The following is a 20,472-nucleotide window of genomic DNA, read 5'->3' as shown; positions in this document are numbered from 1 at the left end:
CATTTGAAGTGTTCATTTCTAATATTCATAAGATAACTTACTCGTCAACATATAATACAACAATATGAGACAGTTTTTGTTTCATTTGACACAAAGCATCTGTTTTATACTGTTTTATTTATGTGTTAAAGTCTCAGCATGGTATTGTGAAATATGCAATCTGTTAATCGTCAGTCAGACATGGTTTGAATGTGTGTGAGGTGAGCAACTCTGCAAATTGTTTTTTTCATGTCTGCAGCGGGGCATTTTCTCTGTAAAAACCACAAAGTTTCTGATCACAGCTGGAGGCAGGGGGACACCTGTTGCCCTCTTTATCAGCACTGTGGTCACCTTGCCCTACATACAGTGACAAAGTGAGCACATCTACCAAAAGAGAAGGTGAGTCCATATACAGAAGAGATGCTGTAGTGCAGATGTTAGCAAAATGTTAAGAAATTCACTTTCCTGTTTATCTGACACTCCTACACTTTAAAAAAAACATTACTTGCTGCCAGTATATCATATTATTATTCTCCCTCTGACAGTTCACTACACACATGAAAAGTCAGAATTTTATTTTAAGTTGTGATTGGTTGAAGCAAGAATTACATCTTTTACTGTTGTCCCCCACATATAGTAAGTATTAGCATCCATTTGGAGACTCAGGTGTACTAATTAATGTTTTGTAAGTTTTTTTTTGCTGAGACTGCATATAGTGCCGCTGATGAGATTAGATTAATTAGATTAGATTGAGGAGACTAAACAGGTAGGTTACCATTAAAATGTAAAGGATACTAGAAAATGTTGCACATATTTTTGCCTCCTGTAGCAACTCAGTCAATGATAGGATGGCTTTTCCTTCAATTCATACTTTTGAAACTTGTGTAGCACCTGGGAAAAATGGGGAAATAGTTAACTTAGTCCCTTATTCATCAGGAAAGCTGTCGTTGGCATTAAACTAACCACTCTGAAAGAGGCGGTTGGGGACAGAGTGCTAGTAAAACGACCGCTAATCATAAATAATAATTCCTACCTCCTCCATGACACACTGGACAATCTGAAAAGCAGCTCCACTACTGCGCTCTGTCTCTTTTGTGCTTTTGAACTTGGAACCGTGTCTGCACTACAGCCACTCTATTATATGTGATATGATAATAATAATACTCTGAATAAGAATAGTTATTATACATTTGTTTAATAGTATGTGCATTTTTAGATACACTTGTTCAGTTGTTGTTAACTCAAATAGTTAATCAGCCGATCACACGGCAGCAGCTCAGTGCATTTTGGCACGTAGATGTGGTCAAGGGTATTTAAGTGATTTTAAACATAGCTATTGGTATGTTGTTTGTACCAAACAGGGTGTATCTGAGTATTTTAGAAACTGCTGATCTACTGAAAATCCATCTTCTCATACAAATCTGAAAAGGAGAAAATATCCAGTGAGCAGCAATTGTCTGGATGGAAATGCCTTGTTAATTTCATAAGGTTAGGGAAGAATGGGCAGACTGTTTAAAAATGATAGAAAGACAACATAACTTATATAATCCCTGGTTGCAACCATGACATACAGAATGGCATCTCTGTGTGCACAACATGTTAAGCCTTAAAACAGAAGACCACACCGGGTCCCACTCCCGTCAGCTAATAACAGGAAATTGAGGCTACAATTCACAAAGACTCACCAAAACGTTACAGTAGAATTTCTTGACTTTCTTGAAAGCGGCAACATTCAGAATGTAGAATCAGAATTTTGTGGAAACAATATGAAAGCATGGTTTGTCCTGCCTTGTATTAATGATTCAGACTTGTGGTGGGGGGTGTAATGGTGGAAGGATATTTTCTTGGCACACTTGGGGCCCCTTATGATAAATTGAGGATGGTTTAGATCAGTGGCGCTCATGCTGCAAGTTTTCCACGTGTCCCTCCTTCAACACACCTCACTTAAATTAATAAATCACTGTGCAGAACTTGATTGGCTTTTGGATCCATTTAATTTGAATCAGGTGAAATTGTGTGGGACTACAGCCCTCAAGGACCAGGGTGCCCACCGGTGGTTTAAATAGTACAGCCTACCTGGGTATCGTTGCTGACCATGTCCATCCCTTTATGAGCAGAGTGTATCATCTCCTGATGTCTACGTCCAGCAAGATAATGCACAAGGTCATAAAACTAAAATCATCCCCAACTAGTTTCCTGAACATGACAATGAGTTCACTGTCCAATAGCGTCCACAGTCACCAGATCTCAAGCAAGTGTATTTTTTTAAAAAGACATCTGCTGGTTCTGTCTGCATATATTCAAGAGTGGATATTTCATTTCCAGTTTGAAGAGAGGGGTGATGTACTTCCATTTTTTTGCATAAAATATTTAGTGTTTTGTTCATGTTTATGTATTTCATGACTTTATCATTTATTCATTTCTATAACTTTTCAGCATTTTTTGTCTGTCATGCAAATCAGTGCACATTACTCTGAGCAACCTGCCTGCCTGCCCGTGACCAGCTGAGCACACCAAGTTGTATGGTCATGTTATTGGATAAAAATGCACACAAATAGTTCTTCCATTACTGTTCAATCTTAAGCTTGTTAAGCAGTGATAGAAATGCTATCATTATGCACACGTTTGAATTACACGTTAAATATAAGCATTAAGTCCACTTCTTAAATATCAACATCAGCAAAACAAAAGAAATATGCATCGACTTTTGGAAGAATCCTCCGAGCATCTCTCCTGTCAGGATTGAGAACCAGGCAGTTGAGCTGGGTAACACTTACAAATATCTGGGCACCCACTTGGATGACAGGCTGACCTTTGATGTTCATGTGGACGCTGTGTGCAGGAAGGCTCACTAGCGCATGTATTTTTATCGGAAGCTTCGTAGTTTTAATGTTGACAGGACTTTTATGCAAATGTTTTATTCTTGTTTTATTGAATCGCTTTTAACCTTCTCTTTTACCTGTTGGTACGGCTCCCTTTCTCTCAAGAACAAGAATAGATTGCTGAGGATTGTTAGACTTTGCAGGGATCTCTCTGAATGACCTTTCAGCCCTGCATCAAACCAGAGTGCTAAACAAGACTCGTTTAATTCTTGTGGATCAAAGCAACCCACTGGCCTGTGAATTTTTGCTGCTTCCATTGGGGCGCAGGTACATTCTACCAAAATGCAGGACTAACAAACATAAATCTTTTTTGTCCCTGCAGCCATTGCCCTGTTGAACTATTAGCTCTAAATTTTTATTTAGTTATTTTTTTTAAAATAGTCCTTTTAAATATTCATTGTTATTTGTGTGTTTGTGACTGATTGTTTTTACCGCTGGCTGTACAACAAATTACCCTCACAGGATAATAAAGATTTCTTGAACCTTGAATCAAAATGTCTGATGCCAAATTTAAGGACATATTAACAGATAACATATTTTAATCACAATTAGTCACGTCTAGTAAATTATCTCCCGGCCACCATGTTTTCTATATGTGTTCATAACCTATTACACATTAATTAAAAGCATCCTGACATTCATTTTATTGAAATACCACAAACTTTTATGCCTACAACTCAGTAGTTAATACCAAATATCTCCAAGTTTTAAAATAAAAGATATAATTTTAATGGAAACTATCTTAAGTCCTTCTATTTATTTAGATGTTATTTTATTTATTTATCATTGTTATTAATTTACTTTTGTATTTCATGCCGGAAAGGATTAAAAACAAACGGGTCCTGATATAGTCCTGTAAAGTGGAATATTGTTCCAGGCTTTGGTCAGCACATAAAAGAATGAACTTTGTCCATAACAGCTCCTAAAGAGTGGTAGTGGCAGAAGTCCATTAAGTGCCATTGTTGAGTACAACAATGAGTTAGAACAACTGAGCACATGTGGAAGGTCATTAAAGCCTTGTTTCCACCTATAGTTGCAGGACGGGATGCTTAGGGTATGGATATGGTCTGTAAACTGTATTCTCATTGTGTTTCTACAGCCAACCATAAACTTACCCGAGAGGTGGAGTATCATCTGGATAGCGATTAATGCCTCAGCAGCGTAATAGCAGCACAGAGCCTTCCTTAAAGTATAACCAAAACACGACTCAGAAACAAAGGCCGTCGTCCAACAGTTTGTGTTCTTTCTTCTTAGCAATGCTTTGTAGCACCATTTTATATGGAGATTTAATCAACAAAAAGAAAATCTGTTGCTCTAAACAAGGAGCCGTTCTTGCTTTGTTTTTATTCCAGGTCACATGTGAAGTGACTTTTTTTTTTTACTTCAACCAATCAATGGAGTGCAGTGGTTACATTGGTACTATTTTTATAACCTGGGTTCTGCCAATTAAATAGGAGGTGAGCATGTCTTTTGCAGAAGGTGTAAAATTAAAGTACATCAGTTTATTTATGAGAATTTGGTGATGGACTGTATCAAAGGCCTTCCTAAAATGTATGTGTACAACTACAGTAATGAGTTTCGAGGTGATCCATTATTTGATTGTAAAGTTTTTTTGTTTTTTTTTTTGTTTTTTTCAAGTAATTTGAAAACAGTTGGAAGAATAGAAACCAGACAATAATAGGAAACATCAGCAGGATCATCTGTTGTGAAAATAGGAATAATTTAAGATGTTTTCCAAATATGGGGAAATTTTGACTGCCTGATATACAGATTAACTAAATGATGAAAGAATGGTATAAGACTACTAGCATGAGTTTTAAGAAAATTCCTATTTAAGTTATGTATATTATGCATGAGAAACCTTAAAAAATTTAAAGAATGCAATGTGTTTGATAAATTACTTTCTTACTAAATTTCTGAGGAGACCTGTTAAGGTGTAAAAATTGAGGAGAGAAAATGTTTTGGGATAATTTGTGTATAGATAAAAAAAAATTTCATTGTAGGAGTTTGCAGTTTTATCATGATCAGTGAGAAGTGTGCCATTAATGGAAATCTGTACATTTTTTGAAGTTTAGAATCTATTTTTGGCACTAATGCATTTAACTGTATGCCATAGTTTTTGGATTAATGGCAGCTAAATCAATTTGTTTTTTAAAATAGATCTGTTTTGCTTTGCACAACTCAGTGTTACATTTATTTCTAAGGTGTACATAGACAAGCCTATTATCATGTGTTTTTCAGGATCTGTGCATCTTAAGAGGAGGCCTCATATTTTAATTTTTTAAGTGTACAGTCTGTTTAAGGTTTTAAAAAAAGGACACACAACCTGTCGAGGAAGCAAACTTGCATAAGAATGTGTTCATGACAACTCAAATATTATCAGAAGAGAAAGTGCAGGTGGCCAGTGTGCATTTGTGTATATTTGTGTATGTCTGCATATTGTGGTTATTGGGGGAGCTGCATTTCCGCCAGCGCACAGGTGCATTGTGACATGTAGCCCCTGCACAGCCTTGATGTTGAGCAGACGCACACCAGTATACACACTTCAGATGCTACAATAGGTGTCATCTCCAACCACGACGATGGTGGTATATTCGGAAGGTGGGGATTTCACAAGAAGTGAAGCTTCAAAGGTAAAAACTTTCTCAGCAAAGTACAGGCATGCGATCCAGGTGTGCACTGACAGTAGATGTCAAATTGTCTGGATCAACCCAAAGAGAAGAAATAAAAACTCAGGCTCAATGATCTCTGAAACTGATAAGCTTGTCTGTGTGAATGTTTGTACCTGCTATGCATGTTTGATATTGTGGTCTTCTTGCTCTGTCTCATGATATTTGTGGTTTTGCAGTGCCATGTTCTTTCTTTTTTTTCTATTTTCTCTCACTGTGTGTAGGCTCAACAAAAATGTAGCTTGCCTTCTGAAATATGGGAGTGCCACAACGAACCACATGCAGATGCTTTCTAGCATAAAAATACAGGCACTGACAAAGATACCAAAAACACAACGTACAGATGAATATCTTCACCACATCTCCCTCCAAAATAGATCTGAAACAACTCATAAATGTGCAAATTCAGATGCATTTGTACACAGCCATGGATCAATATAAACTTGGAGTCCAGGCTCAAAATTAAACAGCCAGTAACACCATAGTCAGGGTGATTTCATGTTTTTTCCACTACCTCCCACTTCCTCCCACACATACACACACACAAGGGATCTGCAGCTTGTTGTCCTTGCACTGGGCTTGTTCATTCAGCTTCTCTGGACCATTCAAGTTCCCAAGGCTGTTTCATTACATAGAGCCAACTTAATAGGAGGCACACTGACCCAACTGTGAATCAGTTCTGCAACAGCTGAGCAAAACATCTGCCGGGCTTCCAGTCCCAGTCAGAAACATTCTGGACCTGATTAAGTCCGACATCTGACTTAAACCAATAAATCTGTTGATTCCAGAGGAGTCCACCCTCTTCACACAGTGTTACTCAGAAAGCCACCCCCCCCCCCCCCCCCCCCCCCTTTTTTTTTTTTTTCGTCATCTCTTCTGCGGCTGCACCTCGCCCCTCTTCTGTGAATCAACTGCCCCCACCATCCTGTTTGGCACCCCTCTATACAGCTGCTCCTTTGCCTCATGTTGCACATTCTTTCATTCTTTAAGGCTCTGGCTGTCAGGGACCCATTACACTCCTTCCTGCTGTGTGTGTGTGTATGTGTGTATGTGAAAGTAAAAGAGGCAATCTTGCCATTTGAAAACCTGAAAGACAGAGTACAGCTGCATGCAGCAGAGCCTCTCATATAAACAACCACACATGCACACACACATTCCCCCAGCTGTTTGTCTCTCAGCAGTTACTGCAGGCCCTACTTGTCCTGTCCCCTCCAGTCCTCTCCCCCTGGGTCCCATAAGCACCTTCCTACTTCTATTTTTAGCTTGAGGATCTGGTAGAGTCAGGGGCCCCCTTCACAGCCTAATCACAGCATCTATCATGCAATAGCTGCCCTCATATTTTCAGTATTTTCCGTACTTGACCTTCCTCTTTGTCTTCCATTTTTCAAACTTCCACTTACTGTCCTCCCCATTTTTAGGCCCAGACTCAGGTAATTTACTTGGGAATGCTAAACAAAGGAAAAGTGCAACACAAAAACAGGCAACAAAGCAATTAGCCAGTGTTTGGTCTGGCTGGAACAACCCTGACCTTTCAGGAAACTCCCCCTTTCTGTTCGAAACAGGTCGGCTCGCCACTCAGCCTGATTGTAAGCTGAGAAGCACAACAGCCAGGGTTTTCAGACATATGCCAGTAGGTTTGACACAATTGGTGGAGGCGTTTCTTTGAGAGGTCATCACAGCCTTTGTGGTCTACACAGCAGCAGTGTTGTTTGTTGTTTCTACCACTGAACCTTAAGCATCACAAAGTGTTAAACATTGAAAACTGCGTCTTCATAATAATGTTTATTTTGAGGATAAGTCAGGTTAGATAAAGTATTAATACATCTCAGGTATCAAATACTTTGTGATCGTTCCCAGGACAAAGATAACAATAGAAAGACTTCTCTGAAGCAAATGTGATGCTGAGACACCAGAAGATGTTTCCAAATGAAAAGCAATCATAAAGTAGATGAAGCTGAAAGCAGATAATGGAGGGAAAAGATGGCCATTCTCAAGCTGATAAGCAGTGTCCAGTATTTTCCTCTCTTTTGTGGCCTCTCAACTGCTCTGGCAGATAAAGGTGACCCCCCCCCCCCCCCCCCCCCCCCTTTCCTCCTCCTCCTCCTCCACACACACACACACTGATATTTAGGGACTTTTAACAGTCTGTACCTCATGTTTCCAGATGATGCAGATCCCATTGTATTCCTCAAGGACTCCTAACCTGCTTCTTATCAGCCTTGACGTCTTTTCTCATTTTCCTTTCTGCATTCCAAAAGGAACAGGTTGGCTGTTTGTATACATTTAACCACAAAAATTCATCTTCCACAGATTTTAGCAGATTGTGAGAAATGTTCAGTATTTGGATAGAAAGTTCATAAAATGCTCTTAGATCTTGTGGTAAATGGCCTCAAGAAGATGTTTAAACAAAACATGCTGAAACACAGTCAAATGTAGTTTATTAAATTCATGAAATGCTTGTTCATCCACTGCAGTTTTCCTTCCAAAACCATATTAATGCAACTATCAGATTTATTGCTCTTTTCCACTTTTTCCTCATAGATTCTGCATAAGTTTGAACATTATGTTCAAAGTTTGTTTGAGGAGAAACTGAGACCAAAGAGAGCCAGCCTCGGGCTCTCTCTTACTTACCGCACCGACAAAGGGTCGTAACCCCAAAACATGAGTTCCCTTTGGTCAGTATGTTTTCCCAAAGGATGAAGTTTCATCTGAACCAGAAAGCTAATCCATAGCTGCTAGCGCAGTAACGGAGGGAGCCAGACCACACAACAGTTGAGGTTAGACAAGTTGTCAACCTCTTAGCTGCATTTCTCTGCTATGAACAGAAGAAACCATGAATCACTGCAGAAAATCAATGCAGGTTAATTCGGTCCAGCAGGGCTAACGTGTGTTGGCTCAGCTTCAAGACATTATCCACTGCAGAGTTGTTATGTCTAACTGTGGCATTGTTTTGTCTGCAGAAAGGTGGGATTAGCTTGGATTCAATAAGGGCACAATAAAAAAAAAACACTTCTGATGAATTGATAATAGAAACACAGAGCACAAGCTGCAACATGTCTTTGAAGAATATTTAAAAAATTAATGAGATTATATCAAACAAATAGTAACCCTCACTGCATAATTCACAAACATTTGTCATCATGGAGGTATATCTTATATGTATAATCCAAATATACATATAAGATATGCTTAAAGATGTTTCTGACCAAACTCATTCATAATATAAATATTTTTATTATATTAATAGAAAACTAAAACAAACAAAAAACCCTTTATATTCCTATCACAATTATTTGGGTTTTTGCTTCTTTTTTCAGTAATTAAATTGGACTCAAAATAGTGGATCAGGATTTTAAAAATTTGGGGAAAAATCAAAGAGGTTATGCTTATGTTTTAAATAACTTATTGCTATGTTGTAGTAAAAGGTTTTTTCCTTTTTTGGCTTTTGATGTTGCAGCTTATAATGAATGAATGAATGCAGTGCTCTTCAGACATCTCAGTGATGACGAATCCAATGAAACCACACTCAGCAGCTTGTCTTTTCCGCTTGTACTTCCGAGTAAAACCAACATTTACCCAATGTACATTTCCATAAAAATGCACATATTTATGCATATTTCATTGCTACAACCCTGTGATTTTCACTGATTAAGTGTCCCAAGTTAGAATGAAAGTCATACATGATTACGGTGGATGCCTTTCCAGTGTGTTTGTAGGAAAACAGAATCCCACAGAAACTATAATCAGTAAAAAGTATATTTAACAAATGACCTTACTTCCTGGCTTCTATTCAGTTTTGAAATGTAATTGGAAGAGTGAAATATGCCTCCTTATGTAAGTAATCACTGTGAATGCACCATTTGTGTAGTTCTACAACAGTCGTGTGTGTGTGTGTGTGTGTGTGTGTGTGTGTGTGTGTGTGTGTGTGTGTGTGTGTGTGTGTGTGTGTGTGTGTGTGTGTGTGTGTGTGTGTGAGTGTTTTAAAGCTCTGTGCAACTGCTATCTGGTTTGATAAGCACAAATAAATAGTACCCTCTTTTAAATATTTCATGGTGTAATATTAGTAAAGCTGTGCAGATTATCTGGAAAAAAATGTATGCACAAAAACTTGCATATAAATCAAAACAAATGATCTCACAAACACAAAACTAGTTTTAGTATTATTAGTAGTCTTTCTCTTAAGTGTCAGAACTGCTCCACTGTGTTTTTTTTTTAGTACATAATTAAATTCTGCTTGCTGCAGATTTCTTATTTCAGTCCTGTGTACTTTGTTCATCCTGAAGCAACACTTCCTGCTATTGTCTGTCTGATACAAATGACTACACAATCTGTCGCACTCTCTTTCTCTGCAACACACACACAATCTCCACAGCCCCCTCCTTTACCTCCCTCCCTCCCCAGAGCCTCCAGAGCAGAGCCAACACTGCCAGAAAGTTACAGGGGGAATGATAGGGCAGAGCAACTGTATCCTCTGAAAAAGAAAATTAAGGGGGTGTGATTAAGTGTGTGCGAGAGAGAGAGAGACAAAAAAATGAGAACAAACTAGTTGAGCTCACATGAGAGGAAGTGCAGAACACAGAAAAGTAAGAGGGAGCTCGTAGTGTCAAGCAGTTTGAATGTGACTTCGCTCGTCAGCACACAGCCAGGCTCCGGGGCTGCAGCACCACTCCCCTGTCAAAGCAGGAGCTATCTCCTCTCCGAGCCGACCACTCTGTCCCACCGCTGCCTGTCTGACTGACTGAACTCCTGCAGGACCTGTAGGGACCTCTCCCTGAACATCAACACCAAAAAGCGGTAAGAATGTGTGCAACTGCATGTCAAAGCATCTGTCTGTTAAGACATGATTAGCAAATGTGTTAAATGGTGTTTCAGTGAATATATTGTTAACCAGTAATGTATGTCAGTTTTATCTGTTAAAGGGAATATTTTAGTTGTTTTGTAAGTTTTGCAGAGGTGGATGCCGTTTTGTGGACACAGCTCTGTGCGGGGTGAAGTTATCAGAGTGTAGTTCATCTTCACTGATACTCCTGGGAAATGGTTTGTTTTAGTTTAGTTCAGTTTTGAGAAGCTTGAGTTTCTGCTGGATTCAGTGTTGCAGCTAAAATAAATTCTGTAAAAAAAAATAAATAAATAAGGCAACGCGCACACACAACATTGAACTTTCATTTTCTGGTTTTGTTTGGTTTTAGAAGTGTTGTTTCTTAGGATGGGAAAGGGGGGAAAATTGGAAACAGAACCACCCACCCTGGAGAGCAAGTATGTCCACCAAAAGTATTAGACAGGCAACAAAAAAGGAGTCACAAAATAACAGTCTCTCTCTGCAATGAGCAGTTGAGGGAGATAAGCAGAGTGGTAAAGATCAAGGGAGAACAGGTCCAGTTTGGAGATGTGACGGCAAGTTAACTTACTGTCACATCTTTACACTTTGTGTTGCTTTATGCGGGAAAAGCCCTTTATAAAGAAAATTTGATTTGGTTTGATATGATCCCCAAAGCAAAGACTGCAAACAGGGATTATCTATTCTAAAAATGTTGTCATGTCAAATCTTTTTTGCCCACAGATCCACATTTTTACTTCACTAACTCAGTTTATTAAACTGTTACTTTCTCCAAACTTCTTCATCAGAATGTACATACAACAGCGTTTCACCTCCTTTTCCTTGTTTACATTTTTTACAGTAATATTCTAGTATAAGATGAAGTGTTGATCTAAGCATTTGATCTATATTTACTTTACTATGCTGTTTATTTTTTAGAGAAATGTTTGTTGGGCTATAAATCAAACTTTTACTCTTTTTTTTTCTTTAAAAATTCCTTGCTTTAGTCATCATAAAAACAAGCTGGTGGTTTGTGCAGTAAAAATCGTCTTCCATGCTGACAAACTGTGTCTGTTTGGATTGGTTAGGTTGGGACTTTTCTTGAGTACTTGGGTTACATTACTCTATAATAAAGATAACTTTTTAGTTGTAGTTTTTTTGAGAATGTATTGAGACCTGAAGCTATATTGGGGACAATGAGAGGAGAACAAAGAAATGACAGTCTGAACATTCAAACTATAAATAACTTGATGTTGAAGGGTTTCTATTCTTGCCATTTAGATAAATCATCACACTTCTGGTTTGTTTGGTTTCTAAAGGTCAAGGGACAGTGGGTTAAGGGGCCACAGTCAGCTAAAAGTGGCCCTTTGGGACATAAACTCTCACTCTGTAGGTCTCAGACCACAGCTCTGTGTACAGCTCCACTAAGGGGCAGCTAAAAAAAAATGTTGTGGGTTTCCTTTTTAAAATCTGAAACATTTGTCTTCTGAACAGCATGTAAACTCTCACTAAAAGATTTAAGATTGGAAATAAAAAGTCATTATTTGTCTCTGGAATTCTCCAGAAATGCATATATATTTTTTTTCTTTCTGACTCTTTTCTCTATAACTTAAATGATCTGCAATGGGTTGAGCATTTTCCATGTAGCTGAAGTTCATTGCAGTTAAGTTGGCTCTGCAGTGGGCCAGAAGTACAGCTCATTTCTTATTAAGCCTGCACTGGTCTGCAGAAGGTTCTTGTTAGGAGAGGCTGAAAACTGATGTCAAGTGAAGTAATGAGGAAGACCCTTCATAAGTGAGAGTGATGTATGCTTTTCAATTAGCTTAGTTCCATCTTTAGCGTCTTAACAGGCTACTATTTGTGTTTAATTAGTAATTAATTTATTTGAATATCACCATCTTGTGGAAGAGTAGTTTTACTGCATTCATCTTCTAAAAGGAGCAGCTCGTCTTCAATGTCATGGCGAAAAAGCTACATGGAGCTTTAAGATTTATTTGAACCGAGCTTAAAGCCCCTATTAGTGGAAATGTGATACCCTTAAAGGTTTTTGCTTTCTGCTCTCCTCTCTAGATAATCTAGTTGGTAATAACGCAGCCATGAAAGAAGGCACTAATCATAAGTCTGTTATTTGACCCATTAGCTTTAGTTATTGGGGTTTAACTTAATAGCATAAGACTTTTATCAAAGTGAGCACAATCTTACTGCAGCGTCAGTGACATTTTTACCTCACAAATTTGGAATTGAATGATAAAAAAAAGAAAAACACACATCTTAAACCTTTGAAAGGTTTACACATTGTTCTTGACACTTGAATTTTTTCCACACTTGCTCATACAGGAGTGTGAAGGCGTTGTAAAGCAACACTTTCCAGTCTCACACAGTCAGTTTCCAGAGAAACTAGGCGAGCGCTGAGCACTATTGCTCCCCTCTGTGGTTACACTTCTCTGTGTTGTTGGGAGTGGAAAAGCTTTAGAGGCAACCCACCGCTGTGAGCAGCCTCCAGCACCTTCTCGGTTCAAAGCTACCATGCAGCTGCTTGCTTGAGCTTAGCAGAAGATACCTGAACATGTGCTTTGGTTTTTACCATGCAGAATTAAAGCAGCAAAAAACCTTTGCATTTCCAAAACCACTGTTTTATGTATGAAACATATTTTTTTTTCTTTGTTGCAATGCCTACACAACTCAGTGATGGAGAAATATTTAGCTTAGATGAATTACTTTGTCATTTCTGCATTTCATATTAACAGAAGTTGCGCCATCTATTTAATTAGCTTGTTAGGAACTATCTGTCTGGTGTTTATTGTTCCTTAAAAAGAGCTGCAGATAAGAATTTGGCTCATGAGAAAGGTGAAAAGACAATGATCCAAGCAACTCTTCTAAGACAAAAATTTTGGTAACCATTGCAGCAATGTGTCTCATTTTTGTCATATCAATTCTCCAGACACACGGCAGTTCAATTAATATACAGTTACAACTGCTTTGTATTCGTATGGCAACTAAGTTGACAAAAAAATTTTTAAAGAAATCTTAAGAGCATCTGACACAGTGAAGGGCAGGAGGTTTAGAAGGTAAAAGGCTAGAAACAGGCGGACTGCAGGTTTTGTCTGTATCATATTGTTTGTTTCTGCTTGCATGTCTGTACTGTTTTTAGATCTTAGCCTGTTTTTGTGTCCATATATATGTCTGTAAGGTAGAATGACCCCCTGCAGACCAAAAATGCAGATTCTTGTTTGAGTGTCCACAGCGTCCACTCGATACCAGGAAATCTGTCCGACTGATAACTCCACAAGCCCCACAATTCCCAGTAATGTGCTGTGTCATTTCTCTTACTGGCCCCTCTGGTACTGTGCACGTTATCAACATAAAATAGTATCAGAGAGGATTGTGGGTCTTAATTTGCACCCCGACTTTTTCCACCTTCTAATCACTTTCTGACTCTCCCTATCTGTTCCTTAACTCTTTTCTTTTTTCATTTTTTTCTGGCAATCTGCCCTGCAACTGCTGCTCCCTCCATCACCATACTGCCTGACTGCATTCCTCTCATTCCTACCGGCTTCCTGTGACTGGAAGAGGAGTGAGCCCCACTGGCCACAAACCTTTACCTCGGAGTCCTACCCACATATGCCACATGTGTCATTTGTCATTTTTGCTGCTCTGGGAGTTTTGCAGAAAAATGAGCTGCTATGATATTCTAATGACAAGATTTTTAGAACCTTGACAGCAGTATCTTGCTTATATTGTCATTGTACTGCAAGGTGTGGAGGTTCAAATTACCATCTCTCTTTCTAGAATATTGTTGATGATACACACATGTACAACCACACACTCACACAAACTCAATTACAAACCTTAAGTGGGTCTTCTCATTTAGGGGCAGTCTGACAATCGCTGAAGGGTAAAAGATAAAGAGGGGAGACCTGTTTTGACATCTGATGATGATTTACTGACAGAAATGTCATCAGTCCTGCAAATAAACTTTTACAGTGAGCAATAAACAGGCTCGTAATAGTAGGAAAGAAATTGATTTTGACATGATTCATAATATGTTGATGGCTGATGAAATCGTAATAATACATACGTTTTTTAATTTACAGTATAATTTTCAAATAACCATGTTAAATTGGTTATTTTCTGGGGAATGTAATTTGAGGAACAATCGTTTCCATGCATCTGCAAATAGGGGAAGTGCTTTCTCAAGAATGTGCTGTTCAAAATGGAATCTTATGAAATTTAATTTGCTTAAACGTATCTTAAATTATTCAGCCGCAGCCAGCTCTGTGACTGTGGCCACAGTCAGCCCTGTGACTGTGGGATGGACTGCCAAGACTACAAGGAAAAAAACACTGTTGTTGATAGCTTTTTCTTTTTTTTTTTTCTTTTCTTTTGACTCAGCCTGTAATTTTCCCCATGGGTACAAAATTTATCTTAACAATGATAAAGCCACTGTCTCCCTCAGAGAGGCAGAACCAGTCTGAGTCACATGAAACGGAATCAAACTGACCCATTTCGCTGTAAAAATAGTTGTATTCACCGAGATTAGATTTATCTTTATGCATCCAGTGAGGCTAACTTTACTTGGCACAGTGGGGATTTGGCCACAAGCAGGGTGATGACTGCGAGGCCCAACAAGACGTCAGTTTGGAGGAGGACATGTGAGAATAGAAAACAGTGTGGAAATAGATTTCCTTGGAAGTTTTTGTGTCTCAAATTATACGTATGCATGTGCATGTGATCTCAAACAGAACTTTCTTGTCCAGTGGGTTCACATGATGGTCTGATTCCAAATTAAAACTACAATTCAGAGAAGTCAGCAGAATATTAAGAACTGGAAAAAGCTGGAACTAACAGTATAAAAACGTTTTATTTTTTTTTGCCATAGCGTCTGAAGGATATTCAGCAGATCAGTTTGCCTGAATAATGTAATCCTTATGTATATCAAGCCGATAACAGAAACAAAAATATAATATTATCACTTACTGCCATTGTCCTGCTCCCTGTAATTGATGTTTCTTATTCTCTATAGTTTGTTCATTATTATATAAACAGTTTAGCTCCAGCAGTTTAGCAGTATATCAGCATTACTAAACTAAGCTAAGTGTATGTCTTTGCATGTCTGATAATTACTTATTTAAACACCTAAAATACGCACATATGTTATTAGTTACTCAGAATAAATGCACACCTTTAAACTCCCCATAATGCATGATGAGTCATGGTCATGGAGCCACATTTCTAACCATTTCTCTCCTTAAAAGTGCACTGAAAATGTGTCTTTGTTAGTAATTATTACTTGATTCTGCATGGACACTAAGTCCATTTTCATTCTCATCAGATGACCTTGTGTTTTAACTCGTGGCTTTTTAACCATTTGCAGCTATATAAAGAAAAGTGGCTGCGTCTCAGTATCTACAAGCAGTAGCAATATATCAAATGCTTGGTACCACTGGAGTACCACTGGATCTCCAGCTTCTGAATACGTTTTTTTATCTAGTGCACAAATTTAGCAAGTTAATGAAACTTTGGTCTCCTTTTTATGTTTTTGTTTTTTCCTTTTTTTTTCCTTTTTTTTTTTTTTTTTTTACAATAATCAAATAAATATTCAAACAAATCTGTCAATTAAAGCATTAATCAAACACTTAGATGTTGCAGTGTGTTGCAATGGTGGCTGTGGGTGTTTTCCATATATACTAAATATAGTATTTAGTCACAAATGGGTTAGGTCTAAAGTTAATACTTGGTTACTTACAACAATAGTGTTATATAAGGTGTTATGAATGTTTTGGTTGATTTGTTTTAGTCATTTTTACAGCATGATCTCTTTGTAGAGATGTAATTGTGATGTGTCATCAAAAGTGACTGATGGTATTGTGTTTCATTCAGAACATATCTCTTGCAGAACCTGTATTTCAACATATTTGGGAGAATAGCAATGCATGTGTAGGCTATTTATGATTGTTTTCTAAGGTATATTTATGTGATGACTGTAGCTAAGGGCATTTGCAACAGATTGATTTTTTTTTTAATGTCAGGGGAAAAAAAACTGGTGTCACTCATGCACTTAATGATCGTTAAATTCCATTTACTGTCTGCTGGTGTTGACATGTCCATCACTGTCATTATCAAAACTTGGACGGAAATGGAGCCATAGTTAATGGAAACACCTGCATGGAGAAATTTTTGTATTTTTAGAATGCAAACCCACTGAACAGGTTTGCAGTTAAACAAAATATTTAAAATAAAACTGAAACTAAATTAAAAGGTTATCTAAAATTTTAGAGATGAAATTAAATTTAGTTTGTGAATTGAAAAGCATTGTTATGCTAAATTTCATGGGAGATAAGCTCTTCTCTAATAATTTCAGATGTTAAAGGTTCAAAATCCAAATATTTTTAAACTATTATGATTATTTACTATAGATCAATAAGGTGTTATCCCTGAACAATCTCAGTTTCAACCTAACATTTTCATTACTAAGATACCAGAAATGTTTAAATAATGTTTGTGTGTTAATGTTTCTGTTGTCTATTTTCTTGTGGATTTGGTTCTGGTTTGTGTGTTCATAGATTGAGCTAGGTGAGACTGGACAGAGATTTCCTATCAATCCCACCTATAAATGTAGCTGTTAGATAGCTAAACTTTTAGACCTACAAAACCTTTACGGTAAATGTTTACCAGTTTAAACAATATATTCATCATTTTGGAAACAGAAATTGGTTTTACTTATATTACACAGTGTCTTTTTAACATAAATGTTATCAAACCAAATTGAAAATACTAGTATTCTGTTTAATTATAAAGAGAATTTTTTTGTTGTTGTTTGTTTCTGCTATGACAGTTCAGTATCTCCACTGACTTGATTTTCACTTAGAAGCACACAATACTGATCCTTTCCAAATACTTCAAGATGTAAGTTTTTTAGAAACTGAAAAAGATCATTTACATATTTTTTTAGATTTTACACATATAACCCTTCAGATTCGCAGATCATTTTAAATCCACAGAACTCGAGGGCAATAGGTTTTCGTCATGCTGATGCATACTACATAAGCTCCACCCGGAGCAAAGTAATATTTTACAGTAAATCCATGGCTTCAGAACACTTTTCATTTATTCGTTTTATTCATTTTCAGAGTTTATCAATTTGAACTTTAAATATAGCAGATGCATTTCTTCTTAAATACTTGAGTAAACATATTTTATAACAGTAAAGGGATAATATGTTGCGCAGACTTAATTGCTTCCACTTCTATGCCAGAAGTAAACAGTAAACACACACAGAGCATCCTCACCCAGTAGATTAGCAGCAGTAGATGGAGCCCTCACATCAGGAGCACACACACATGAAAGTGAGACTTCCAGCTAGGTTTATTAGCAGCTCCACCACTGTCAGAGAGACTCGGTGAGGAGGAGGAGACGGGTAAATAGAGTACAGCATTCGGTGGACGTTCATACGGAACAGAGATTAATCAGATAAACTTTAGGGCTCTGGTTTGTTTCACTGGCTTCGTCGGCGGCGCGTGCGTCGCGCGGCGCTCTTCATTTCATTACAAAGAACAGTCCCAGTGACGACCAGTTTAGTAAAAAAAACACACCGAAGATGAGAAGAATAGACCGCTGGACGAAGTTTACAGCCGCCTTTTCTGGTGTCTGACTTGCTTTGACTTTCGCTAACGATGATGTCGCGTCAACTACAAAAACACGTCGCTTTTGAACTTCACTTCCAGAAGGTAGGGGATGTTTATTTGCTATCTGGAGAGAAATGAAACAATCACTTAAAAAATTACTGGAAGGTGCCTCCACAGCTTGTGACTTCTTTATTTTTGTAACTAGAAAACTGAGTTACTTTCTTTACCCAGTTTTTTGCGGTGAAAATGTGATTTGAATGTAGGCAATTTAAATATTGTGGCTGCAGAAACCTAGATGTTTGTCAGTTACACCCAAATAAAAGCAAGCACACGTGTCCACGATGTTATGACCCCGTACAGGTACATGCAATGCCTAACTTAACAAAATGTCAAATAAAAGGTTCTAATCCATGGGGCTAAACTAGACTAATTACTGTGTAGTTATGGCATTAATACCTAATTATGAATATTAGTATGAGTTTCCTTTTGGATCTGCTTCTGTCCTTAATTCAATCTTTATTGCCAACAAATGTTTGTCATTCATTTGCAGCTAATATGTGACAAGTCTAATAAAAATCATAATATTTCCCACAAACCTTTTTCAGTCTGTAGCAAATGAAACACAAACTAAAAGCAGCTTTGTCTGGTTTGATTCTCTCATGTGTCCAGGTTAGCTTTCTCAGAACAGGGTGAGCTCAGGGTGAGATCATAGCCTGCTGTTGCAGAGATACAGTTACATTAGTTTCATGAGGACCATGCCAAAGGAATCAACACCACCTGCACTCCTCTGCTCTTTAATATCACCCTTTAGATTTCTTTCTAACTTCTTTTCCTTCATCATTCTGTTCACCTGTGTGCATGTCACTTTGTGTTAACAAAACTGTATAAGGAAATTCAGTTTTCTTCAGTCACAAAGACATTATGGAGTCAATTTAAATTCTGCCTTTTCCTCATACAGCTAGTATCAGTTACCAGTCACACCATGGCCTAACTAGTTGTTAGGAATGCTTGCTACTTATATAATTCCTATTAGACAGTTGTAGTTTGATGTGGTTTATTAATAGACAGCATTGGTTTGGCTAATATTAAATTTATGAAGCTTGGTTTCACTTTGCATAGTTTGTAGTTAGTGGGAGTAGCTAGTTATCCTTAAATAGAGAACCAACATTATTTAAAGGAGATGTGACGCCTCTTTCTGCACAAGCTGATGCAGTTTTCTTTGGTCTTAATAAAACCTTTATAGCATCATATTTTTCGTTGTTGAGTTTTTTTTTATAATTTTTTTTTTGTTTGTTTTTTTTTTTGCCAAACCAGACAGGTACACAACAAAAGCTCTCTTTTCAGCCATGTCTTTATACTTCTGATCCATCCTTCTCTTCCACAGAGTCTGCTCTTTTTTAGATCATGGTACACCTTTGCACAATCATACAAATGTACATTTTGAAAAAGAAAAATAAATAAAATAAATACTAACCCTTGAACCATGTTATCACAGGAAAAAGCATTTATAATACTTAAAGCGTACACAGCTGCTACTGATCACTCTTTCAGACACAGTCTTCATTGGTCATGTGATGAATTAGCCAGCTGGCGGGTAATCAACCAAACAATATTCATGTTGTAGTTGTTTCGCTACACCAATAAGCTATGGACTTCACTGTCAGTCCATTCCTCTGTTTTTATTTCATATTTAAGTTTTTAAAGACTAATGTTATGAACTGTTGTGGGCCTTGTTCTACTTTGAGAAAAAATGTTTTATTAGCTGGCACTGTAATGTAATAATACTCTGCAAATCTGAACAGTTCATTCCATGTGATATGTTTCCATTTTTGGGACACTTAAAAAGTAACAGGGCTGTTACGTGGATTTTTATTTTTTAGCTGGTAGTAACTTATGGCCTCATTTATGCTCCATTTGTACATCCATTTTAAATGTTGTCAAATATCACTGCCCTTATACTCCCATTTGTACTTGACGTTTGGAAGGTTGTTAGACAGTACATCCACTAGAGGGCAGTGCAGAGTCCAGAGATCACTTCCGAGTTCTTATATCAGTTTCAATAAGATACCCAATAGCAAACGCGCAGGGGTAGAGGAGATCATTATTAGACACAGAGGTTATCTATTTGGTGATTTAAAGCGTAGCGTATTCTTCTTCTTTGTTTCTTTCGCTGATCACACATGAGCTACACTGCCCCCGCAATTCCCAGCGGTACTTCTCCATTTACTATCATCAAGCAATAATTTAAACTTTTCTTTACACTTGTTTCCATAAAATGCAAGAGCGTCAACTGAATCTAAGATGGGATGTTAATAAGATACAAAAAGAGCCAATTAACAGTCCAAAATGACTAAGTAAATCAGCTGTTACTGTAAATTATTGATGGGATATTTATTCTGCTTAATTGCTATTATACCACTGATGGCCATTAAATTGTGCTGTCAGTTAACATTGAATTTGAGCTGTAGATGGGAACCAGATAATGTAAATAAAGAAACTCA

The 20,472-nt window shown here is 37.5% G+C and overlaps 1 protein-coding gene across 3 annotated transcripts in view; it reads left to right on the top strand.

Annotated features, from left to right (window-relative positions):
- The first annotated feature begins 359 nt into the window (after nt 1-359).
- The window catches only part of LOC121637113 (histone deacetylase 7-like), a 51,208-nt gene continuing 31,095 nt past the window's right edge, over nt 360-20,472 (top strand). The window contains exon 1 of one of the 3 annotated variants that reach the window (XM_041981044.1): nt 360-378. The gene's annotated coding sequence lies outside the window, so the exon portion shown is untranslated. Of the gene's footprint in view, nt 379-9,980; nt 10,325-17,739; nt 18,074-20,472 lie in introns of those variants that run through there. The other 2 variants (XM_041981042.1, XM_041981043.1) reach the window with 2 other exon arrangements.

This window comes from Melanotaenia boesemani, chromosome 3 (assembly GCF_017639745.1).
Source record: "Melanotaenia boesemani isolate fMelBoe1 chromosome 3, fMelBoe1.pri, whole genome shotgun sequence".
Taxonomy (NCBI): domain Eukaryota; kingdom Metazoa; phylum Chordata; class Actinopteri; order Atheriniformes; family Melanotaeniidae; genus Melanotaenia; species Melanotaenia boesemani.
This window is presented reverse-complemented; position numbering and strand designations above follow the sequence as displayed.